The sequence below is a fragment of the Paramisgurnus dabryanus genome, chromosome 9 (assembly GCF_030506205.2).
Source record: "Paramisgurnus dabryanus chromosome 9, PD_genome_1.1, whole genome shotgun sequence".
Lineage (NCBI taxonomy): Eukaryota > Metazoa > Chordata > Actinopteri > Cypriniformes > Cobitidae > Paramisgurnus > Paramisgurnus dabryanus.
In genome coordinates, this window is record NC_133345.1 from 17,676,499 (window position 1) to 17,704,032 (window position 27,534).

The 27,534-nt window shown below is 38.7% G+C and overlaps 3 long non-coding RNA genes across 3 annotated transcripts in view; 2 read left to right on the forward strand and 1 right to left on the reverse strand.

The window, feature by feature from the left end:
• The window catches only part of LOC135746433 (uncharacterized), a 93,660-nt gene that overhangs the window by 45,741 nt on the left and 20,385 nt on the right, over positions 1 to 27,534 (forward strand). The window contains exon 2 of the long non-coding RNA XR_010531551.1: positions 10,464 to 10,543. This is a non-coding gene — a long non-coding RNA (uncharacterized lncRNA). The remainder of the gene's footprint in view (positions 1 to 10,463; positions 10,544 to 27,534) is intronic.
• On the forward strand, positions 5,269 to 6,271 carry LOC135746406 (uncharacterized). The gene is made up of 3 exons (XR_010531543.2): positions 5,269 to 5,447; positions 5,742 to 5,799; positions 6,202 to 6,271. It is a non-coding gene; the product is annotated as an uncharacterized lncRNA (long non-coding RNA).
• On the reverse strand, positions 6,238 to 8,126 carry LOC135746405 (uncharacterized). The gene is made up of 5 exons (XR_010531542.2): positions 7,551 to 8,126; positions 6,923 to 7,016; positions 6,691 to 6,824; positions 6,507 to 6,608; positions 6,238 to 6,396 (listed from the first exon to the last, which is right to left on the reverse strand). It is a non-coding gene; the product is annotated as an uncharacterized lncRNA (long non-coding RNA).

Below are 27,534 nucleotides of genomic sequence, written 5' to 3' on the forward strand. Positions count from 1 at the left end.
TTCCTGTCCTCCGTCTTCTCCTGGGTCAACTCCCCAGCTAGCTACTGAGATCCCTGTCTCTGCACCACAGTCACAGCTCCTGTTGTCTACACAGCCGGCGCAGCCTCTGCCGCAGTGCTCTTCAACTTCTTTTATTTATAACTTTGTTTAACTTTCATAAATTGTTACATTTTAAGTCTTCACAACATTTAGTCAGTCTTCTCCTAATGACTAAAATTGCACTTCATGTTTTTTTTTTTGTAATATTTTAAAGATATATATATATATATATATATATAGGCTAAACCCCCTTTCCATTGTACACTACATCCAGACACGACGGTCGGAATTCGCCCCCTAGTGGCAGTCGTAATGAAATTTCAGTTTAATCGTAATTCTGTGGCTTTAACCTAATTAACTTAGCAATTATCAATCGTTTTAAAAGCATTCAAGTGTTACTGATAAAGTTAAACAAAAAAGGATGAATCATTTTCACCTTGCAAACTGTTTTGATTCGCATCCAAAGCTCAAATTGGATCTGATAATTACGCACCCGCAGATGGTTGGCATCCCACGCAGCCCTTTTCTGACTCTTTCCGATTTTTTTTGGCCGTCATTTGTTATGTACAGTGGAAAGGTAAAAGTAACCATGCTGATTTTAAATTAGACAAAGATGACCGGTGGTCAAAGATGATTGGAGGGTTGCATTTGGCCCGCGGGCCGGCAGTTGACTAGCACTGTCTTAAACGGTTCCTGAAACTCAACTGGTAGAGCATTACGTTAACAGCGCGAAGGTCATGGGTTTGATTTCTTACGTAATAGACACATTTGATCAAATGGTCATGTTGAATGAAAGCAACTAGCAAATACGTTAATGTAAAATAATAAAGTTGACACTTGAAGACAACTTTGTTTGTATACCCTATGCTACTTCCATAGCGTGCCATATTTTCCTAAGAAGAGGTTTGTGAAATGTACACTCTAAAAATGTTGGGTTATTTTTAACCATTGGGTCAAAAACTGATGAACGCAATCTGTTTGGTTGTAATTTAACCAAAGCTGGGTTGTTTCAACTCGTTGTTGGGTCAAATATAGACAATTTCTGGGATTGTCCCCTTTTGACCCAAGACTGGGTTGAACATAACCCAGTATTTTAGAGTGTAGTCTCTATACGACAGGTGGGCCTGTTATAGGGGAGGGCCTGAAAAATGAAAACGCTTGGTGATCAGACAAAAAGTCAGAGGCAAAGCAAGTTATTTCATTTTGCTGAAAGATTGATGAAACACACTTTTTCTTTTTTAGATAACATGCATGTAGCCATGCATGCACAGGACTACAAAATAGGTACGTTTACATGCAACCAAATAATCTGTTTGTTATCATATTGATGGATCAATCATATTGAAAAGCCTTCATGTAAACACCTTAAAGGCGGCGTGCAGGTTTTTTGATAAACACTTTGGAAAAGGGAGTTGGGACGCATGTAAACATGTATATCGTGGTATTTCTCAAAATGTCAAAATGATGCAAAAATAGCGTTGTGCCTTTGAAAATTTTCTTTGCCTATATCTGAAAACTTCTTAAGAACAACTTTCTGCAACTCAACTTTGTACATTTATCCAGAGAAAGCGTGAACTTGACAAGAGATGCTATGGCGCTGCATTGCCAAGTCCTTTGCTTTTTTGCGCACTTCAGATTTCGTCTACTTTTAAACTGTTTCACAAGTTTTCTTCTGTGGGTTGATGAAAGGATTTTGTTTATTAGTTAATAATATTTTGGCTATGGATAGTCATTGGGATGCTTTTGAGATAGCTTTGTATGTCCATTAAGCTGGTTTTGATACGCGAATCTGGCAACACTAGCTATGCACATGCGCAGACGTTTGAACGTTGGATTAAATCAAATCTACATGTAAATTAACATTTTAATCAGATTGCAATGTAAACTGTATTGTCGTATCTCCATTCAAGTTAAATTCAGTCAGATTGACAAAATTTTGTGCAAGTAAACATAGCCATGTGTATAAAGAAATAAATCTTAAGACTTTAGACTCTTAGCATGTAAAAGAACAGTTCTGAGCATTTCAAATTTTTCAGAGAAAATGACTGATGTGTGATATGTGCTTCATGTATGTGATGATAATGCATGATGTCTCTCAAGATCCAACCTCTCAACCTTTGTTCTTGCATTCAGAAAAAAATGTGCCCCCAAAGTTCAGATATAATGCCAGTATCCCGCTAAGGGTCACAGCTGTGTCCTTTCATCTGATTACCTTCCAAAAGATCCTTCAAGCCAAACCTCCCCATGAGCCACAAATCTGAGGTGTTTAGATAAACTTGACCTCATCTTTCAGAGCATTCATAAACTATGCATTCACAAACTTCAGATTCGTCCGTATGTGATCATGAAGAGCTCGGAGCACAGCATCCAGTACACATCAGTGTTGTGAGGGCTGTTTGTGACTGGTACTCACTTTAGCTGGCACAGCGAGCGAAATAGCCTGGCACAAATTCCTTCTTTTCTCTCTCGCGGGCCGATCCCGGCAGGACGCCAGCCTGTGCCAGTGAGCCCACTTGTCTTTTAACAGAAAAGAAGGTCCTCTATCTTCTCCATCATCTGGCAGGGTCAGGCCTCATAGAGCGAACAATGGCTGTATACATCTAACCACAAAAAGCAAACATACACCGTGCCGGGTTGCGGACACACTTACAATCCATCCCTCACCCAGCCCTGTGTGTGTGTGCGTGAGTCCTAACCAGTGCGGTTGTTAGGATGCCAAAAGGTTTGGATTTTCCCAGGATTGTTGTGCAGTCCGGTGTGAGAGTTTGTGGGCAGGAAGGAATCTGCCCTCTTTCATTAATGCTCAATGGAAAACTGTGAAATCAGTTCTGAACCGCAGCGATGGACAAACAGAAGAGCAGAGGAGCCTGTGCGGGGACAAACCCGACCCGGCTCGACCCAACTTACTGGAGGCTTTTCAGAGTTCACTGCGGTAGAGAATGACATCATTCTCTCAAAAGCTAAACAAAAAGACGCAGAAAAAACACTCGAGACATCATGACCTGAACATACACGCTGAATTTAGACCAGGTCTAACCCGCTAATCCTTTTCATTTTCTAGTGTTTCTGAAGTTATTCTGCATGCTTTAAACTTTACGATCTGCCGAAAATGGAAAGAAGAATTTGTTCCCTCGTTCTGTTGCCATGCAACAACATTTATTTGCATTGCTGAGAGGAAATTTGGGTTTTCAGCATGTTATTAAGATACAATAAAGTACTGCGCTCTTCTATGGTACAGTGATGATATGTTAGATATTAAAACCATTGAACTTTCATATGTACTAAGCTATTACATGATTAACATTAGTGCTGGTAGACTACAGCATTAGCAGAGTTTAAGGTCATGGGTCTGATTCTCCAGGAACACACACAAATATTTAGCTTGAAATGCAATGTAAGTCGCTTTCAATAAAAGCGTCTACTGAATGCATGAATGTAAATGCTGATTTACAGTATGTACCATGGTATTTACGTGGCACTCCTTAAAGTACCTTAAGCAATACATTTTACTGTAACTACAAAAGGCCGCAAGTCCACATGAAGAGGCCGAGTTTCAGATGGGACAAAAATATCTCGATTGAAAGCTGTTTTCTGATGAATGGTTGGATTATTATATTTTATTAATCTCTAACAAAAACTTTTGTCTATTAAAATCCAAGTATGTGTCAGCATGGCTCAGTGGGGTTCTACTGTATGGACCTGCATCCAAGAGATCCTACGCACATATGTATGTCTGAACAAACATTAATTTATCAATCACTCCATTGTAATATTTATAGTGTGTTTTAGACTATGTGTTTTACACGTGGGCAGCTATTTTCATAAACGGACATTTCAACCTCTCTGGTTTCAAAAATATCTTAGTGCACACATGTCAGTTTTTAGAAAAGTGCATTGACACATACCCGTGTATGCTGTCAAGAGCATGCCAAACCTGTAGGTGGCGGTGTAATAAGAAGCTCAAGCCCACGTAAGCCAATCAGAATCTCGAAAACAGAAATGAATCACTTCCTGTTCCTCTTGTGAACAAGGTCGCACTGTTGGCGTAGGTTCGAGCTCCGGCGCATACTATGACGTTGGCTGCCTAAACATTCGTTTGTCGTAGTTTACATGCAAACGTGCAACTGAAGATTTTCAACTTTCCACTCTGGCCGGGGTGTTTTGAGAAAGAATCGGTTTCAGAGGCGAGATCTCCATTTGCTTGTAAACGAAGTGCGCAAACGAATGGAAATGTCTCAGTTTTTCAAAATAGCAATGTACATGTAAACAGGGCCTTAAAGTCATGCTATGGGAAGCAGAGATTCATGTGGCAGTCTCCACTGGTGCAAATTCCTAATCTGAGGTATGAGGTAAAATTAAAGTCATGCTTCTATTAACAGACATTTAAGTAAATAAATGACAATTGACTATCCATCACCAAAACCCATAGTGTGTTAGATTTATGTGTGTGTGTGTGTGTGTGTGTGTGTACCTGGTAATTATCATGGGACAATTGGTCCCCACACAGATAGGAATACCTGTATTTTTTAAAATATACAGTTTGTACAGTATAAAAGCCATTACGTCTATGAAATGTCCCAAAAAAAAACAGAGTAATCCATCAGTGATATTTTAAAATGTGAACTGGGAACAAGTTGTCACATTAAAGAATCAGTTGAACGTGGCCTTTGGTCAGAGATGACACACATTGAAATACTGAGAAGCAGTACAAAAACAACAGCAGGTCAGTAATGGATAGTACTGATAGGCTTCAGGCAAATAGACAGGGTTTCTGCAGGGTTTAGTCAGTCAAATTTAAGACTTTTTAAGACCTTTTTATGACCATTATGATTTAAATTTATGACCTACATTAATAATGAAAAATAACATTAAAATTCCTTTCAAAAGTCTTTATTTTTTTTTTTTTTAAAGAGCACCAATTATGCTAATAAATGAGCACGTTAGCACGTTATTGTAATATCCCATAGTACATACATGTTATTAAAACTTGAACTAATGCACTGTGAGTCTTATAAATTGCTTACATACCTCACCGATTTCCCACTGTCTGGAAAACGCTCGGTTTAGTTCCTGTCTCCGCCTCCCAAAATGTCTAGTGTATTCGGATTGGTCAGATGACTACTCAACTGTTATTGGTCAACTGGGTTCGGCGTGTGTTTGAAAGGTTACGCCCCTGACTACGCGTGGGTTTTCCGGTTCTGACTGAGAGTCACAGGCGCTATATTTCTCTATAAACGATGGTGTCTGTACTGCCTTACCACTTCAAGCTCGATCCAGAGAGTTCAGACGGCGTTACGATATAAACGATCTCCGTCAATTAACGCGATTGGATTTAACTTTTTTAGGTGTCCTTAGCTCTGCCAGAATGCTAAACGAAGACGAAAATGTGTTGCAAAGACATCCAAAAGGTAATTATAACGTACTACATTACTTTGCAAACTATATGGAAACACCAAATGTAGCACATAGAAAGTATTTTTTGAAATGATTATAAAACTATTTCACTTATTAACATTATTTAGTATAGTAAACTTTATTAAAAAAGCCTGCTTACATACTATATTACTGTGCAAACTATATGGAAACACCAAATGTAGCACAAAGAAAGTATTAATTGAAATGAATGTTCTACATTATTTCACTATGGGAAACTTTATTATGAAAAACTGCTTACTTATAAGTGCTATGTTTTTACTTATTAGGTTTTAAGGAGAATGCAACAGGTTCCAGGGCCTCTTACCTGCGTGATTCATCATCCAGGTTTTGCACAAATTGTCTAAATCCCTACACACAGAACATTTATTGTACCGACTATAAGCCTTTGAGGTGCAGGACTAGATTAAGTTTTATTACATTTTTAAACCAATAACACTAAAGTATCATTATAGTAACAAAATACCCAAAAGAACAAAAGATGTAACTTTAAAGAAAATATAATAGTCAGTCAAAAGTTTTATTTATTTATTACAAATATATATTTAAATGTTAAACAATATACAAATAAACATACTTTAGTAACCATATTGTGCTCTTCTTTCAAAAATTTTTCAATTCATTTCTTACAGCTATCTATTCAGATAAATGGCATATCAAAGCTTTGTCAGCTGGTGCTATTTAAGACGACACTATAAGGTTATCATCCTGTCGTGTGTTGTTCTTCAGATACGCTTGGAGCTTCCTGATCAGATCGGTCACAATTTTGGCTTTCGATTACCCCTGCACTGAAGATGGCATGCAATCACGTCCTCCTTTGAAGGTCTCTCAAACTGTGATGCCAGGTCCATTGGAATCGGGGTTTCCTTCAGCTTATCTTCAAATACCTCATCAAACACAAGCCTGATCACATCCTCCACATAACTGTAGAAATATTGCAGTCAATAAATCTTTTGTTTTGATCATTTATTTCCCTGCTTCATACATTAAGTTTTTAATTATGAATGTATTTGAAATAAAACATTACTGCTTACGGTATGTCACTTGTGTGTTTTGGGAACATAGCCTTGTACTTTCCCTCCTGCTTTTGTTACGGCTTGGTGACATTGTAATGGATGGCTGCAAGGTACAAATACCTGTAAAATATAAACAAGCAATTAATTTATTGTAAAAGTAAATACTACTTTATTTAACAAAGTTACTAAAATACTTATATACCTGCACAGCATTCCAATAAATGAGAAAATCAAAAATTTTTTGCTGCAAATCTGAAATCTCAGGCTACGGACGGCAAAGGCATCCACTGATGATGGTGATGGAAACATTGTGAAACGATGCTACTGCCTTGGTTCCTATGATTATGCAGAGAAAAAAAACTTTGTCATCATCAGTTATACATCTAAGACTGGTAGTGGTTTCACTAGCTAAATACATCATATGTGTGACACACCTTTGCTCCTCATATGCCAGTCTGACTCCTTGTACTGTGTGTTATGATGTTGCATGTTTGCATACAGTGTAGAAGGATGTGTACAGCTGCGAATCTAGGATATAGACAAATAAAACAAACATGTATTCAGTCAAAAAGACATATTATAACAATAGAGTACCATGACTGTAAATCGTTAGGCTATTCATTAAAACGTTAATGTATTACATATTCCATGGCCCAAAATTAGCAACACACATTACGTGTTTACTTCGTTTCAAAATCTAAGAAAGCTTCAAGTAAATACAACAGTAAAATACATATAACTTTAAACAAATCATCTGTACTTAGAGTTTCTTGAGTTTGATCATGAGAACAAATTTTACTGGTAACAGTTTAGCTGGCATTTGTATTTGTATTTAGCTTAGCAACTTAGCAAGTTTGTAAACATGTCTAAACCAACATCGATAAAAAAAACGATAGTCTGCATAATTCAACATACACGTGTGTAAATATGGTACGTTGTTTATGAAATACAGTATTACAACACAAAACAATTAGCTTGCAAGCTTAGCTCTACACGCACATTATGTTAATCTCCAGTTACGTAACGTACAGTAAAAGGCAAATAATAAACGTGAATACTTACAGCCTGTGATCCAGAAGTGCACAGTAATCCAACTTTCAAGAGGAGACCTCGCGCAAATCCAGCTTTGGTTCATGAGAAGCAGTTATTGTGAAAACTCCGTGAACAACTTCTGACTGGATTTTTCCGGAACCGTATTAAACATGATGTCCTCTGTGTAAGTCCATAAAGTGCTATTTTGCCCTCGCATCTAAAGAGACAGCGTCTACTCGAGAGATTTAATCGCTTAAACAATGAAACAAGAGTTTGCAAACAGAGTAAAAGCAGGGACTCCCAACCTCCGCCATTTTAGCTCTCTTCTGACTCGGCGCTCCCCACCCTCGTCTTTGAGGGCGTACCCAAGCAAAGCAGAGAGGGCTGAACTATGATAATGTTGGTCTTATCTACGTCACTAATCCCAGGAAGTAAACTGTTGCCTACAATCCGAGTGTTTTTTGTAGTCCTCGAACGTTAGAGACGATAACTCGCGTCATCGTTTTCTTTGAGGTATGTACTTTTTGAATATCGTTAGCATGTACTAATGCACACTTACACACAAAAGGATGTTTAAAAACGTGTATCCCATAATAGGTGCTCTTTAACTTTCATTGAAATTAGTAACAAGTTTATTAGTAAAGGTTCCATTTTCTTAAGAATAACAAATTGAAGGCTCCCTTTTCTTAAGCATCAAGAACACAGGAACAACACTTAACAATTCTAAATTAAAAATTATTTTAAAGTAACAAGTCAGTCAGTGCTTGTCTACATTTTTTATCTCCTCCTCAACCTTTTTCAGCTTAGCCAATTTTTTCCTTGCTTGCCCATCTGAGGGCGTTTGATTTTGAAAGGAGCTGGGCCATCTTTGACCCCGATTTGCCAAGACGAAGACAAACGGAGACAAACGGAATCCAGTGCTGTACTTAGACCGGGTAGTGACAGAGCCGAACAAAACTGACTGATCGCCTGCACCCGCTGAAGACCTTTTACAGCAACTTTATGCTTTTCTGACTTTGCATGCGATCGTAAGGCTTTTATGCCTAAACTAGACAGCTCCAGCACCTTCTTACACAGTGTGCAATAGGCTTGATACCGATTGTTTGCTACGGGCTTGAGCCAACTACTAAACGCACCGTCTTTGAGCCATAGCTCGTTAAATGTACACTTTCCCATTGTGATAGACCCGGAGATTTCAGTTAAACTAAGCTGCCCCTCGAGAGTTTGGAGTTCGCGCGGGACCGCGGGTTTCTGAAGTACTTCTGACAAGTCTGTTTGCTGCACTGCCGCATGGACCTTGTAGTCCTGGAAAGCTGTGATTATCCCACCCAGATTCCTCAGACAGAACTACAACAGGCAAAACGAGTGAATGCCGCCGCCGGCGCATTTTTGTGGGGAAAGGCAACAATGAACGAACGAGTATATAAATTTAAGACGTGGCTAAATGTAATTTATGACCTTGTATGGAAAATCTGGATGTTTTTATGACTTTTTATGGCCTAAAATTTTCATTATTAAATTTAAGACGTTTTATGACTTTTTATGACTCCGCGGAAACCCTGATAGATTATCTAGGCAGCAGTCTTCTTAAAAGAGTCGGTACTCAACACTCGACTAAACTAAACTGATGTTTTCTCCATGTGCTACACACACACACACACACACACACACACACACACACACACGCACGCACGCTAATGTCATAAACACAATCCTGCCAGTTTGAGATGAGACATCTTTCTCAGATCAGTTATTTTGCCACACTGCTAACTCTAAATTATGGCTTTGACTTCACAGCCCAGCGTGAGGTTTTTCCTCCCTTTCATATGCTGACTGATGAGATAAACATCACAACAAGACTTCAGTGTTGCAGTCTTATAGTTTTAACATGTAATAAGACCCTGACCCTATCTTAACATGTTCATGATCTTATTCATCCATGCACAATATTAAAGCCCAATTTCTCCTATACTGTAAAAAAGATTTGTTCTGTCACGCATCTTTGCGGAGATTTGCGTCTGATGATCACGTACACAACGTGCAGGAGTAAAGTCGGCATACTCATATTATAATGTCTATGATGAACCAACAATATTTTTTACAGTGTAAACTATCCCTTTAAGAGCCAACGATCAAAGCTTGATGGTTAAGATCAAGTTCCACTCTGCATTTTAACATTCAAATATATCACACTGTACATTATCTGCAGATTACAGATCAAAAATGCTTTCACAAAAGTATGATGTGCTCAAAGCAATATCTTCTTTTTGATTCATTGAGAAAGCGAGAGTTATGAGACTAAAGACCCTGGCATGCTCTCTGTGGCTAAACATATTTTTAGTGTAAATGTGGGCAGAGTTGAGGATACCCAGAATGTAGGCTGAATTTCTGAATGCCTGTGTGTTTGTGTGGCACGGTTTAGACTCATGAATCCGGTCTCTCACGAATCGTCTTTGAACTGATCAGAGAAACTGAACTCTTCAAGTTAGTTCATCTCATATGCGTTCTGTGCTGGTCTTATCTGTGACGCTGTACTTGAGCTGCAGGAATTAAGAAGCTTTACCCGCCACAAGGGTCTGACCGCAAAAGGTCAGTTTTGCAAATTGGGTTCATTAATCTTTAAGAGTACAGCAACTCCATGGAACCTCTCCATCCATGCACGCAGATTAAAAATGAATCACATGCTCAGAAAGATTAGTCTGCTGGGAAATTTCTTATATAGGATATAAGACTCGAGAAAGTAGGAAGGCAATCTGAATTTTTTGGACATACTAATAAAACAACAAATGCTTTCTGGTATCTGTCATGGCAGCAGGATGGGGCAAAGATTGTTGCCATTTTACCACTGGGTAATTACAGTTATTATCAGAGTATCTCTAGTAGTTGTAGTGGGTTATTAGTTCTGATGGACTGCTTGACAGCTCTCGTCTTTTTTTTGGACAGGACCTGTGGACGCTTTTAGCCATGGTCTTTATACTCCATCCCTGAATGAGATGAACTCCCACCTGCTGCAGTTTCTAAAGGTAAGAGGCTTTAAATTTGCTGAAACAGAGCCACAAGCACAAGGATTTCTTTGGGTCAAAGCCTGGAAAAAATGGTTTAACCCTGATGCATTGTCTGTGTATGTTTGATGAAGGACAGTTTTACACCAGATGGGTCACCTGTCCTTTCAGCCATAATAATAGACTCATTAAAGATGAATGATTCATCAAAAACTCATCACCCTATCTATGTCTCTCTTTCACCTCCAGTAACCCAGTAAGGCCAGTCCAGCAGCTAGTCAAGACATTAGTCAGACTATAAATAATAGTATTTAGTAAAACTGCGAAATCGCATGAAATCACTTTGATGTTTTCTCACACCAAGACTCGGTGCTTCGCACTGGGATTGTTTTCACACTTGGTTGATTGCTTGTTCTTGAACCAAAACTTCAACCCCCCTTTCCCCACCACCACCTCAGCCTCCACAGGTCTCTCTGCACATTTCAGTTTTCGCAGTATGTTTGCATCATCGATATGAGTACCACCCTGAGAACCAACCGTGGGTGTTTACCATGGCTAGTTAATGACTAAGAATAGGAACAGAAGAGTTTTTGTCCTTGTGGTTGTATTTCTGTCCCTGTGGTTGTAACATGCAAAGGAAGATGCTCCCTAAAGGCCACTTCTGCATTGAAATGCAGCAATGAAAAATGTTTTGTAGCTAATAAACTGTCTTAAAAACAACAGCGAAATCTCCTAGAAGCCACATGGACCATTCCCCAGACTCCCCTAATGAATAGGCCAGCATTCGTTTTCATGCTGGTGTTGCTGTTGTATGCCGGTATTGCTGGATAGTTGTTGGACCAGTAAGGAGACCAGTATCTGAAGATCAGTATTAAAACATGCTAAACTTTTTTATGTTCAGTAAGCTTTCACAACAACAAACCATCCAAACTCTAAGGCCCTGTTTACACGAGAACGCTCGAGGGTAAAAACGTAAAAATATTTTATCAGATATGCCTTTCCTTTACACGACGCAGGCATTTCTGGGGCTTTAAAACGCTAAAAAGTGAAGCCACCCTACAGAGTGGAAATCTTAAAAACGATCTACCCGTCTAAATGGTAAAAACGCAAAAGTCTGCTCACGGTGGCTCTCGACGCATACGCGTTTACATCACAGGCTTTGGACGAGACCTGGGAGAACAAGGAAGAAGGTTGTACGCAGGCGTGCGGACTTGGTATTGTTGTGTGTCAGTGCTTCACATTGCCACCTAGCCGCCTGGAGTGCATACTACATTGAATATCACACACTTTTGCATCACCATATGCACACAGCTTTTTTTCCCCCTTTAAAACGCTGGTATAAATGTGGAATAAAAAGGGATAACGCAACACCACTTTTGCGTTTTCTTTTCAGATCGTTTTCGTGTAAACGTAGCCTAAAGTCACACAGAGTGAAAGCTCTAATATGCAGACATTTGATCCAAACACAGCCTTAGCTTAGCTTAGGTTGATCTACAGTGCAGTTACTTTCAGAAAACATAAAATGAAAACATTAAACCTGTACTCCACTGGTAAAGCATTGATTTAGCAATGCAAAGAAAATAATAATGGGTTCAATCCCAGGAAACACACATATCTTCTAATCTAATGAACTGTTAGTCACTTTGAATAAAAGCACTGGCCAAATACATAAATATAATATAAAAATGTAAAAACACTTCTATTGTGCAGCAACTGGGGATGAATTGAACAGTTGTGCTACCTTTTGTGATATTTCAACGTAAATCAATCGTAATGGCACCTCAGTTTAGCACTATTTGTATGACTGTAGTGCTACACAAGTAATATGAAAGTCTTTGTCATTTTTAGCACAAACATGACCTCTTTTTTATGTAAATTTGGCATCTATATTTCCCAAAAGTCAACACTATAAATATATGCAATAAATCACATGGGATAAAAGAAAAAATAATAAAGTTAAAAAATAGAAAAAATAAATGGGCACATATTAGACAAGCACCCTTTATATCCCAAAATGCATTTTAATGAGCAATATTAGGAGTCTGGATGGCAATGTTTGTCAGATAGCAGCAATCTAGAACAGGGGTTTTCAAACTTTTTGCACATATGATGAACACCTTCCATAAAACATATATCCATATTTTTACAACATTTAGATAAATAGTAATAGATTTTATAAAGACAGCAAATTGTTTACAAACTAGGGATGGGACGATTACCGGTTTCACGATTTACCACGATAAAATGCCCTGAGGGTTAGTATTATCGTTTAAAATTTAATTATCATTACAACCGTGTTTGATTACCGTGATTTTGAAAACTTGCGGTAAATCCTGTAAGCCAGAATCAGTTCGACGCAGGCGCACATATGCAACATAGTGTTTGCATAAGAAGGCATTTAAGGGATCATTTATTGTATTCATTTACGGTAAACTTATTAGAAAGATTTAATTATTTTTTACCACAGAAATAATTTCAGGGACATGAAATATTAAATTGTGATTTTCAAAAATAAAACTTGTTCAAATGTTTTCAGTGTGTGTATCAGTTCTTTTTGAACATTTCCATCTCATTTTAACAAAACTTTGATAATATTCATAACCGTGAAAACTTTGGTCACTGATATGAAATTTTCATACGGCCCCATCCCTATTACAAACTTAAATAATTGGCTACACACAGACTTTTTAAAATCTTCTGGAAAACGCTTTAAACCTTTTGGGGGACCCCAGTTTGAAAACACCTGGTCTACACTACACCAACACTATAACCGGCATCAGAGCACAATTGCAGTTACATTGTATGCAAAAAAAGAAACACAACCCACTGTGTTATCTCTGATGAGAACTGTCAAAACACCCATAAATGTGGAGCAACAGTAAGCCCTGCACAAGCGACCAGACAGCTGGGGTCTTTCACAACAGCTTCATATTTAATAACACACAATTTGCTTCAATACGCCAGTTGCAATCATTCAAGTCACTTCACGGGGTGGTGGTGCCCATCACAAATGAGCAATATTAGAAAACATTTATTGGTCATCGACGGACCCCTTGAACCGCCTCGGTAATCTAGTGAGCAAGTTGGCGATTGTAAATCGGTGCTGAATGTATGTCGCTCGGGTGAATTTTTATTTCCAGTCATCTCTCCTGAATACATCTGTCCACTGCAGCGGCTCGAATTTTCTGTTTTATATTTCATCTCTGCCTGCATTAATGATGGAATCGGATCATTACAGTCAGTAACAGTGGAGCATTAATACTGAATTATGGGCTCGCTGAGCAGAGCTACACAGACTGAGCCCAGACCTGTTGTAAATTTGCTCGGCAGTGAATAATCACTCGAAGGTCCTAACGTTCATTGAAGTGGTGCAGATGGTGAACAAAGCAGCTAATTTTAACCTTTACTACCACCGCAGTCATAGACGACTGGGCTGTGTTCACTGTTGTGATTCAAACTCTGCGATGACAAAGATTCTCAACTGGTTTTGCATGAGAAGAGATTATATTGAAACCAATAATAAAGAGACAGGAAATGAAGGAAGAAGATAGGAAAAATTGTAACTTGTGATTTAAAGAAAAGAGCACCGCTCCAACAGGACCCAAGGTTTACAGTGAACATCAGATGACCACCAGTGTTTCAAAACTATTGACCATACCCAAAGCTGATTGTAATAAATAAATCATAAATTGCCCTTAAAAAACAAAAACATTTTCGTTTACTAAACTACATAATTCTGAACAAATCTGAATAAAGTCATTTTGAGCTTATTTACACCTGGTATTAAGATGCATTTTGGTCAATCAGATCAAAAGTGGATTTTTTTTGTGCATAAACATTTTTTGTTACATACGGAAACATCTCCTCACTATCTGCTTGCTGTCTGTCTGCTGATCAAACTGTAAAAAAACGCGATCTCTGTAGACAGCCCAGGCTTCACAAACGGCAATATCAACATAGTGGCCAAACCTAGCACCACAAAACAAAACAAAGTATTCCAGCCAATAAACGACAAGAAGGATTTGGGGGTGGGGGTTGGGCGCGTTCATGAAAGCACGGAAGGGAGGGGAAGGAGTTAGCTACGCTCCGTCTCTTTGAAAACAGTTCAAACGTCAACAATAACTAACGTCTCGCGGATTCGCTTAGAGAGCCTTTAATGCCAGGTATAAACAGACAGGTGTTCCTGTCATGAACAAAGCAACACTTGCTACTTTTGTCCCGCTGCTAATACTGTTGCATTATGTTCACGCTTATATTATGCTAATTTAATTTTCATTTTTTACTGTTGATTTTTTTTTTTCTCAACAATTCAAATTTGTCGGGTTTCCTCTGAAACATTTGATGAAACTGAAACTTAACTCATTCCCCATCATTGACGAGTTATATTGACAATTAAGAGAAAACATTTGCATGAAAAACCATGTTCCTGATGAGTTTTTATGGTTCTGTAATACCGCCCAATTTATAAAAAATCTGAAGCAAAACGTTATTTACTCATTTTAAACTCTGTGTATGTTTTGATAATCATTCTGAATCTGATTTCTAACTAAATTAATTCACAAAAATGCTATTATTTCAGCTTTTTGCTAAAAAAAAATTATTTTTGAAGAAAAATAACCATATTTAAGAGATTATAAACAGAGAAAAAAATAAAGATAGGATGAAACATTTTTTTTATTGTTTTTTTGAAAGCAGAGGTCTGTTCTTCTTTTATTTGTTATATTTGTATGTTTATATATTTGTAGAAGAAAATTCTGGCGGGCAACTTTTTAAAAAAGGCAGGCTGGGAATGAGTTAAAGGGAAAGTTCACCCAAAAATGAAAATAATGTCATTAATGACTCATGCTCATGTCGTTTCAAACTCGTTAGACCTCCGTTCATCTTTGGAAACACAGTTTAAGATGTTTTATATTTAGTCCGAGAGCTTGTTGACACTTCATTGAAAATGTATGCACGGTATACTGTCTATGTCCACAAAGGTAATAAAAACATCATCAAAGTAGCCCATGTGACATCAGTGGGTCAATTTGAATGTGTTGAAGTGTCGAAAATACATTTTGGTCCAAAAAGAACAAAAATTATTCAACATTGTCTTCTCTTCGCATCTGTTCTGTTGTAAAGTACATGCGCGAGACTAAAGTCATGTGACTGCATATAATTGATATAAATATCAATTATATGTTTGCAGTTACATATTAACAAGGTCATAGTCATGTATATTTACTAAAAACAAGTGTAACACAAAAATATATCTTGTTCTGTGGTGTTACTTTTGACCCAACTGTGTGTTACTTTCGTCCTAGCTGACAATGTGCTACTTATGTTTAAAGTGAAATTATACTGAAGCCGTTTGTTCCAAATTTCACCTGGTATTGACAGACAACACTTGTGAGTTATTAAACAGAACAAAAATATATCTCTGTCTATAACATTATAAAATTAAGCTTTTCTGAAATATGGTTCTTTCACCCCTGCGCTCCCCTAGTACGTCAACATATCAATGATTTATCCGATGTATTTATGGCATGTTTTTATGCTCTCAGCCGTCAATAATTCACAATTCAAAACACATTGTGTTCTGCACAAACCAATGTTGTAAGCAAGTTTGGGTTGTATTTTCTTTAATCTTGTGCAGTTTTGTTTATGGCTGTCTTTGTTTGCATTTGGCTTTACCTAGACTCACAGCCTTTGATATCAACAATAAAAGAAATATGAAGTATTATCTTTTTAATCTTTGATAAGAAATGTTTATTTATCAAAACTATGCCTTTGACATTAATAATAAAAAAATAAAGTATTATCTTTTAATCTTTGATAAGCATGTTTGTTTATCAAAACTATGTATGATTATATGGTCAGTTGCTTTTAATTATCTCTGCAACCCATTTTGGGCTTGCGACCAACAGTTGATAACTTGTATAAAGGATCTTCAATTAACTTGCTGCTTCAGATGGGTATCGATGGGTGGTTTTCCTCTTGCCAAACTCTTGGTCTGGTGAATACTATGTAAGTTTCATTGCAGATGAGTAGGAAGCCATGTGTTGACCGTGAGCCGACTGGGTCAAAAGGGCCAATTGATTTGTAGTACTTCAAAAAGACTTTCGGTTGGGTCCATTTGGTTCATCCAGACGAGGAACTGAGGCATGAAAAATTCAACAAATATTTTAGTGACAGTACACCCATAAATCCATAAAAGTATAGCTTGAAACACATTTTATGGACCTTCCTTCAGGTACGAGCACAATAAAAAGCAGTGTCAGAGAATACAAACAAGGAGATAAAATGTTTATTTTCAGAAACACTCCAATTCAGACACAGATTTACCGTTCAGCTTTCCTGGAAGTTTTTAAACACAGAAGCATATAAAACACGAAGACGATAGCCTTACAAATCCAATTTGCGTATAAACCAAAACAGTAAAACGGAAAGAGTTGTTATCCTGAGCCTTTATTTTGTATTTTGACTTCAATAAAATTTGACACGCTGAGCCCAAGGCGCTCCAGGACACATTTGGTAACTTCCACGATTTTACGAGCCTAAATTCCACCCCACTCTTTGAGACCTTTTGTGAACTCACGTTATACCACTTACCCATTAAAATTAATTTAGTTAAGTGTGACTGTAGCCCAGCAGAGATCCCTGTGGGTGAGTGAACAGTAAGTGTGCAGGGGTCAGGGGAAATTTCCTGACTGTGACTGCAGAGAGGTCCTTGCTGTCTTTTGGAGCATTAAACAGCCCTCAGTATGATGTTTAGGGTTAGTCACTGTTGGCACACTGGCGTCAGTTCAGCAGCGGGTGATCTATTATAAACCATAGAGAAGGGGGATTTTAAATACACACAAAACCACATTGGGGTTATCATTGTGTGCTAAAAGATGGAAACTTTTTATTTAAAAAAGGTGGAAACTATTTATTTAAAGCATTTTCATAAGCTAAAATAAAGGAATAGTTCACCCCAAACTGAAAAAGACTATGGTTGACCAATGTTGTTTAAATTTTTATTGAAATTAATTTTTTTTAAATTAAAACCTTCAAAAGCCGTTTTCTTTCAGTCATAGAAGTACAAATAGCAGGCTTTTAATTGCTGTAAATGTATTGATATCCTACATAATCAATGTAATCTCATAAAATAATTTGCAAATATGCAAGAAAAGGATTGTACTCTAAAAATACAAACAGGAGATAAAGAATTTACAAACATGTGGAGTGCCGTTTAAGCACACAGACAGCGCCATGTTTTTTTTTAAAGCATTACTTAAAAATGTTTCTCATCCCACCATATCCACAGGTACAGAGTCAACCTACACAATAAATCCGTGGGGTACAATTAAAAAAAAAACATTTAAAAACAGATGCATTTGTTTAAAGCAAAGCATTTATTTATTTACCAGGCTGCAGGTGAAGCAGCTCTTTGTGCCTTCTAACGTCTCATAATCTGTCCTCATTTATGTCCAAGAGACTCAATAATAATCTTTTACATTTTAATCCTTTAATCTTTCATATTAAAAGCGTTTTTGTGCTGCTGCGCATTCATGTATGTGATAAGCAAACCCGCGTTGTCGTCCCGTTTAAAGGCGCATATTACTAACGCGCTCATTAAATAACAAAAAACATATTGCGCCGTTGACTTTAGACCAGGTTTTGATGGTCAATGGCGTAGTCTATTTTAGTTGCCTCAAAATAGCAACGCGCTAACAATGCGCCTGAATACACCTCGTTTTCAGACCAGATGGTCGCATAATTGGGCGCAAATGCATTTGCTATTTAAACATCGTAAAAATTATTATTGCGCCGGGTTGAAACTAGCAAAAGACACTTGCTTCGTGCATTGTGCCGCATTGCGCCGGGTGTATGATAGAGCCCCATAATTTTCTCACCTTTATGTTATCCTTGGTGTTTATGACTTCCTTTTAGTAGCTTGTTTAAACAAAAACAACACCAATTTTTTTCAATATTTTACTATGTTCTTACCTCAACTTAGATGAATTGATTTATGAAGAAAATACTTGATGTTGAATGATGAATTTGCACATGGCTCGTCTTAAAGTATGTTAAAAACACCACATAGACATAAAACAACAATGAAAACCAGATTTTCCCCACAGTGAGTCTTCAAACAAATGAGTAACTGGTCCTTGACGAAAGATGGATGACGTGAACTCCAATTTCTCTCTCATTGGTAGTCACTCCCAAAAGTCACTCGTCATTTGCATAAAGTTGATCTTTTCTCAACTTTGTCACATAGCTGGACATGCCTACTTTCCACTTTCAAGTCATCAAGCTAACCCTTATTGAAATGAATGAGATCAGTGTGCATGCAGCATTAAAGTGTTGTTTAACTTTAAAGGTGACATATTGATCTCTAAATCGATAAGTCACCAATCTCTATAATCATTTTCATGTGAACTATTCTCTAAACGAAACTAACTCTGCGCTTAGACCGCCACCGGCAAGAGCATCAATAAAAGCTCTGGCTGCCCTGCAAATGACGCTATAGAAAAGGTGTATTGAGCGGAGGTTTCCACCTTCCGATTGGTTGCCGCTGGACGTTTCCAACTTTGGATTGGTTGATGCCGAACCGCGTCATAGCTCATAACCATAAAGTAACTATAGCTCAGTGGTAGACCTTTGCATTAGCAGGGCTAAAGGTCATGGGTTTGAACCCAGGAAACACACGCAGTGTTCGAAGTGAGGGGGCTGAGGTGGTCCCGGACTTCTTATAAGCATTAAGGGACCCTCTATAAAGCTCAAAAATATGTATTGGGGTCCCCTGGTTTTTATTAAAATACTACATGAATTTAAAATTATTGTGCTGCGCTGCCACAATTTTGTCCATTATTTGTCCCAATTTCACAATAAACTAATCCAAAACATTTCTGTCTGAAATAAATGTAAACTGGAGGAATCAACAGATTGTTAGATTTAGGATTTGGTTTATGGGCTTTTAAAAAATTCTTTTCAAACTATTATTAAAATGGTTAGGGTTTGAGTTAAGGGTAATTTGGGGTTTCTTTGATTAAAACATGTATCCAGGACCAACAAAAAATGTTTTTTTGCCACGATCACATCTTACTTTGTGAAATCACGGCGGGCTTAGCCGGGAAGTGGGGCTTAGCTAGGGGACCCCATAATCTTTGACATAACTTGAAGACTGAACACACGTACTGATAAAACAAAAATTTATGCTTTGTTATGCACTATAAGCCGCTTACCCCGGATTTCCACCGACTGCGGTGTGGCTGCAGATCTGCCCCGCTGCGTTACGGCTCCGCACTCCGCCGTCCGCTTGTTGCATAGCGGCTGCATGCTGAAGTAACGAGGACCCATGAGGTCTCGCAAATTCACGTGGTGATCGCGCGATACCTAGTTCTGTCTCTGCCCATTATTCCGTTGAATTATCACGTTTTTACAAACCAGCCCAGATCACAACACGAGATCTCGCGTAGACAGAGCAGTACATCATATCCATCCAAAATTAAAAAAATAAGAAGGCTGCTAAAACATTTATTTATGCTCTATCTTTAATGTATTTATTTGAAACTCCCCCTGGCTCTGTTCTTGTCTATTATTTGTTGTTTCCGTATTAATGACTTTATTTGTGTGTGTTTGTAATGTTTGTATTGCAAATATTTAATAAAAAAAACACGAGTTCTCGCGTATTCAGGTATGATCACGCGATAAAGTCATGGCTCCGCCCTGCGGAGCTGTCCGGCATCCATCAAAAATAGAAGCTCTGCGTATTTGTGCCGGAGGGCTGCGGATGGCCGGAGCTGTGACGGATTCGGAGCGCAGTCAGTGGAAATACACACATTGACTTGAATGGAAACCGATTGACTCCGCCGCCGTTCCGCAGCGGATCCGCAACCATTCCGCAGTCGGTGGAAATCCGGGGTTAGAGTAAAAGCATCTGCCAAATGCGTAAATGTAAGTAAGATGTAAAGTAAATGTAAAAACAACAGCTGAAAGACAAAATAAAAAACAAATAATAGTGAGTGAACATAAATTGCGACTACCTCAGAGCTCAGACGTGATAAATTAGATTTGAAACTAACTCTGTGGGACAGCGGCCCACCAGGACCACGATTAAAGTGCCCCGTAATAGATCATAGGCAGATCAGTGTCAATAAAAATAGAAAACTTTCTGTCATTTTACTGTTTATCATAGCACAAAAATGGCTCTAGACTAAAAGCCTTATTTTCTTACCTCTTTATGAGATTTGAAAATGCAAACCTACCCTTCATGTACAGTACAACCTTGATGTGTACTCTCACGCTTTAAACTTATTGATATGAAGCATTGGAAAACAAATGGCTATTAAAGTAGAACTGATGTTTAGGTGAATTCTAAGGTGTCAAACTAATTTTAAGGTGTCTTGTACTAATATAATACACATACAGTATCTAATGCCCCATACAGTACTGTATGTGTATTTATATAGTACTCCAGTTGAGGTGCATGCTTGCGTGATGCATGTATACACAATGAAAGATCTGCTGACGTAAATAATCTCGAGCAAAAGTGTCATCCTGCTCTGACGCAGGTGTGTTTGTGTATGTGCGTGCCTGCTGTGGTTTAGCAATGTCATGCCTTCACTTCAATGCTTAAATAAAGGTCACAACAAAAGCACATGAATGGATAGACACACCTTATGTTCTTCAACATATGTTTAGATGCTTTTAAACCGATTTAACATCCACGTGTGTTAATACTGATCAAACGTGGATAGATGAAGAGTGACAGAAACACGGATCCTGTACGCGTCTAAGTCAACTTTGATCAGATCAGACTGACGGCACAAATAAATAAGAACAACTTAAGCCTTTGAACTGAACTCTCACATCCACCCTACCACAAATCACTATACCACACAAACACACACACACACACACACACACACACACACACAAACATGAAAGAAAACCAACAAACACATGTCTTACCATTTGCTTCTTTAAAGTGGTCATATAAATATTTAGCAATTAATTCTGATATTTCTGAAGTCCACTTGAAATGTTATTCGAGGTCTCTTATGCCAAAAAATTATTTTAAACTTTAGTTATTTTAATGTTTGTGATCTTTTAAGACCATTTGAGCCTAACAACTAAACAGTCTGAGTGTGCTACCGGCCCTTTAAGAATTCTATGTTAATTATTTTTGTTGTGATTGGCTAACCTGTTTGCATGTTTAATGAATACCATCAGTAGTTGCGTTTCCATTACAGATTTGCGCAAAACATATGCAATATTTTCTGAATCTCAATAAAAACCTTTGTGAAATGACAGCGTCTCCACTAACCAATGATATGCGACTAAAACAAGTTTTTACAAGTTTCCATTGCCCATATTTTTTCAATTCGCACCGTCAGTTTGCGCAATTTGAAGGGAAATGGAAATGCAGCTGCTTAAACAACCCATGCAAAATGTTATTCAATGTGCAATCAATTCAGTTTACATGTATTTGTGTAGTGCTTTTGCATTACATCTTGTTTTAAAGAACACAATTGTATACAGTATATCTTTCTAAAAGTCTCATTGGTCAACACATGCCTATGTGTAAGAGTGCATTGTAGCAAAAGTTAAAATCTTGGTTACATAACAAAGAGTCACTTATGCAAAACAACTTTGTTTTTCATCCTACATCTTTGTGACACACCCTAACTTTTTTGACATCAATGGATTAGCAACATTCTCTACTTCAGTAAACTTTAGTGTGTAGGCGCTCCTATATGACAACTAGTATAGTATCTCTCTCTTTCTCTCTCTTTCTCGCGCGCGCACGCTGTCCACGCCGCACCCCTCTCCAACACCTGCCCAACACCCACCGGCTGTAATTACAAACATCCTGTATCATGTGTCATTGAAGGGCATTATGGGAAAGCTAATTGTATCAGTGTTTCTGTTAAAAGAGGACACAGCGGAGAGTGTTTTGGCTATGGTTGACGGATGCTGAAACTCTTTGCATAAGCCGCAGCGAAGCACAAAAGCCCATCCGTTCCTCTCCAGTCTCATCTGTTAGAGCTGTAAAGTTGTGCTATAAATGCCAAACGCTTTTATCCCGTGCTGGATCATCTCAGGCTGTTTAATCACAGAGCACATCATTGCATCTATGAATGCTGTGGTCAGGCAGAGAGAGAGAGAGAGAGAGAGAGAGAGATTTGCATGAGTGTTTCTGGTTTGTGTATGAGAGTAATGTGTTTGATGGGCAGTGCTTCAACTATGGGGTATGTTTGAAGCTTTGATAAGACGCAGATAAACACATGCAGATCTCACATGAATCTGTCAGAAAGCATTACACAGTTCAATGGAGGACATCATCAGCCCTTCACATTCACATTAACACATCTATGAGGAGTCAGTATTATACCCTCTATATTGACATATTTGCTCTTTATTAAAATATTTTATTAAAGATGCATTTATGGAAAATGTTGTATGCATGTTTCATTGGTGTGTTTGGAGGATAAGCTCAGCTTTTAAATAAATTTAAGGAGGTTTAGAAAGAAATTATATTTAAACACATGTGCAAAGATTATTAAGACAAAAACAATGACTACAAAATATTACCACAAAAGAGGATTAATAAAAATATTGATAACAGATAGATTTGTAGTTTATATATGCTTTATTGTCTGTAAGCTTTTTGGCATTTATTGTATATTTGAATAAAACTCAGATCCCCAATGCATTTAACTTTTGACAAATAATTTTGTCCAATAAATCCCATAAACGTTTAATGTTTTGCCCGTTTTGTACAATACACAAATCTTGATTACCTGAGGGAATGTTTAAAGCAAATATTGTACAAATATTAAATATTTGCAGTATTGTATCACTTTTGGACACTACCTATACATTTCATTTTAAATATATACAACACACATTTAGATATGTATATAATAATTGAGTTATTTGAAAATAATGCACACCTAAGGTGGTAATGCAGCATGACGTAAAGCAGGAGCCATTATTAATCCATCTGTGCTACTTAAGACCTAGCTGAGTCCCATTACTAACCCATGTAGACAAAATCCTGTGGCACCAAATGGGAGCTACCTGGTTAACCCATATGGCCCTGATATGGAGCCCATAATCAGTCCATCTAAGCTACTTAAGACTAGCCTGGTCCAACCAGACTCTCATACATTCATTTCATTTGGCCACGCTCCATTGCAAAGCGTTACTTCCGTTAAGGAGGGTCCTCTGTTGAAGTTTAAAACTATTGGATCTGCCCAGAGTCACTCAGGATCTGCCAAAGACAATCGCTAACGTGTGGTCGTGACGTATATCATGCACCAAAACCGTCCGGAAACAACAAGTCAGAATAATCAGACAAACAAAACTTAGCAAACCTGGTTCTTGCTCCGGCTTTAACTTCTGTATATTCGGCAGTTTTCTCACGTCTTTCTCCACTGCCATTACTGAACTACAACTCAAACTGACGCACAACCTCAACGTCATTGTTCTTAGACACCCCCATCTGTTTGCTGATTGGTCCTGCAGATTTTTGCAGGAGAAAACGAAACTCTACAGAGCAGACTACTGAAGCGAAATGAAAATTAAGCGGAAGCACGTAGGAGGGCGGAGCCAGGCTAACTTAAGACCTAGCTGGGTCCCATTACTAACCCATGTAGACAAAATCCTGTGGCACCAAATGGGAGCTACCTGGTTAACACATATGGCCCTGATATGGAGCCCATAATCAGTCCATCTGGGCTACTTTAGACCTAGCTGGGTCCTATCACTAATCTGTGTGGACAAACTCCTGTAGGCACAAAATGGGAGCTACCTGGTTAACCCATGTGGGCCTAATATGGATCCCATCATCAGTCCATCTGGGCTTCATAAGACCTAGCTGGGTCCTATTACTAACCCATGTAGACAAATCCTGTGGCACCAAATGGGAGCTACCTGGTTAACCCATATGGCCCTGATATGGAGCCCATAATCAGTCCATCTGGGCTACTTAAGACCTAGCTGGGTCTCATCACTAATCTGTGTGGACAAACTCCTGTAGGCACCAAATGGGAGCTACCTGGTTAACCCATGTGGGCCTAATATGAAACCCCTCATCAAACCATCTGGGCTACTTAAGACCTAGCTGGGTCCCATCACTAATCTGTGTGGACAAACTCTTGTAGGCACCAAATGGGAGCTACCTGGTTAACCCATGTGGGCCTAATATGGATCCCATCATCAGTCCATCTGGGCTTCATAAGACCTAGCTGAGTCCCATTACTAACCCATGTAGATAAAATCCAGTGGCACCAAATGGGAGCTACCTGGTTAACCCATCTTAGAGTTCTCAACGGGCCTAAAAAACAACCCGACCAGGGGTGCATTTCCCAAAAGCATTGTTGCCAACTAAGTTGGCAACTTTGTTGGTTGCATTGCAATTTCCCATTAGGTTAGCAACGATGCTTTTGGGAAACGCACCCCAGGGCCGTGGCTTTTAAAGCTCGGACCCGATGTAGCCCGACACATCAACATTAATTATCTGCCTGAACCCGGCGCACAGCCCGACGCCGCCGCCCCCCTTTTTTCTTATCATACATGTATTATCATGACCAGCAGACAGTAATTCAAATCAACCTTTACTGTTTACACCTATTAACAATACAAACAACTGAAACAATAATCTTGAAATATGCTATATAAATATGCCTTAAATAAAAATCACACAATAATAAATAAAAAGAGCTCAAACATGTACCCAGGCAGTGGCTACCCCTCCTGTAGTAGCGGCGGTGAATTTACCTATAGCAAGTTTACTTTTGTCCAACTCCACCTTCTTCTTCAGGTTACAGGTGTGCACGCAGCGGTGTCAGGTCTGCCCCTGCCCCTCTCCGTGATGCACGTTGCCCACAGCAGCCATGCTTTCTTTACGGTGAACAGCAGCAATGATATATATATTTTTTTTCACTGTGTGGAAAAGAGTCCTAGGTCCGACCTGACCCAAGTCATTTTCTTATATTTTTTACTCTAACCCGGCCCGAACCTGCAGGTCCTGTTGGGTTTGTCGGGTGGACCTGACCCATTGAGAACCCCAATCCATATGGAGCCCATCAAGGGCCCATCATCAGCACATCTGGGCTAACACATGTGGGGCCCAAAAATCAGCCCAGGTGCAATCCCTTTGGGCCCCACAGGGTGTGTTGGCTGGTTATAACTGATGTTTTACCCCAAAAACGTTACCAACTGCAGCTTTAAATTAACAGCCCTTCTTTAATTCAGAACCAGAGGACAGACAAAGAGAAAAATATCTGAAGGGGCTGCCAGAAGTATTAAATATCTCCTCTGAGGGCTTGTGGATGGTGAAAATTGGGGAGGGAGCTCAGCTAAACTCTCAGCTCCTGCCGAGCCAGGTCACAGAGTTTTACAGATCCATTTCAAACTCTGACCCACAACTTACAGAGGTGAAAAGTGGCCAGAAAGACTCAAAGCAAGCTCCAGAAGGATTTGGCAGCATATACCAGTGTAAACACTAGAGGACCAAATCGTAATGCGAACCTCAGATGATAAAGTGTTAAGGGAGCGAGGGAAACCCAGAAGTATGCAACACGGATGATGATGATGTAACCTTTGCTCAAAGAAATTCACCTGAGCCTGCTGAATATCACACTAAATTCCATTTTCGCTCTGCAAGTGGTGGTATTGCAACATTATCCGCACCATTAATTGCAAATAGCGTGCTGATCGACGTTTGTGGTCAAGCTGAATTGCAGGCGTTTAGTTGAATTGCAAGCATGTCTTTGTGCTGAAATGCCACACCCCAAAGCGCAGCCACAGATTAGCGTATTTACCCTGAATCTTCTATTCAGAGAGAGTCACGCTAGCCCGAAGCACTGGTCGATTGAGACAAACAGTATTTCAAATCACCGTTATGATCTGCTGTGTGATAAATCTGAAGTTTATATGGGTATGTGCCTTTCACTTTTGACCCCACACTGCATGATCAAAGAACAAGATGGCTATCTATTCATCTGCCATCTAATAAAGGTCTGCGTGTGCTTTACAATTTTATCCAAACAATCAGCTTAATGGAAGCCATAGGCAGATGGCCTTATTGCCGTTCATCTCACCGATATTACCATGAACACTGGCACAGTAATCAGAATTAAAGTGCGCTCTCATCTTATAAAAACACACACGTCAGCAATGCAAATCCAGGCACCGCTAGCTGTATATGTTATAGAGACATTAATGTACTCTAGACTGAACTGGTGTCATTCATTACACAAGGCTGAATGCATCTGTCGAATTAAACACAATCCCGGTTTGTGTTTCTCTCGGTGGCTGCATCTGTGCAATTATATCAGCTTAACCCATCAGATCTGTGTTTATTAACAACTTCTCAGTCTATTCATACGCCGGCACAGTTAAGAGATTCACGTCCGTCCAGGAACATCGTGTTTAAAAGCCTTGTTAGAATTCTGCTTCTAAAAGAGGCGTTTATTAATTTCGGATGAGTGATCGTGATTGCTAAAATGTGTGACAAGTACAAATTTTCAATTATGCTGATGTCTGGAGTCGGAGTATGAAACACAACGGCATTGATTTAATTAACGTTTCAGAAGCCTGATCACAGACAGAGACAGGTATGGAGAGACTCCGTCATCTGTTTCCAAGGATGAAATTAACTTTGTGTCTATCGTTCCAGTCACCTCTGGACGGAAACGTCAGTAGTTAGCGGTTAAATCAAGTGTATGAAAATCTGTCCCAACAGCAGTCGGATTTCTTGTAATTATTTTGGAAAGATCATTCGGAGGATTGTTTTTCTGTTCATTTGTGAATCAGATGATCATTGTTCGTGGAAAACACATGCTCTTTTGTCAGCCTGCGAATGTGCACACACACACACACACACACACACACACACACACACACACACACACACACACACACACACACACACACACAAAGTGCATGGAAAAACATGCACAAAACCCTTAATAACATAATGGGAAGATGAGTTATAGAGACTAAAAAGCATTAATTTATATCCACCTGTCTTA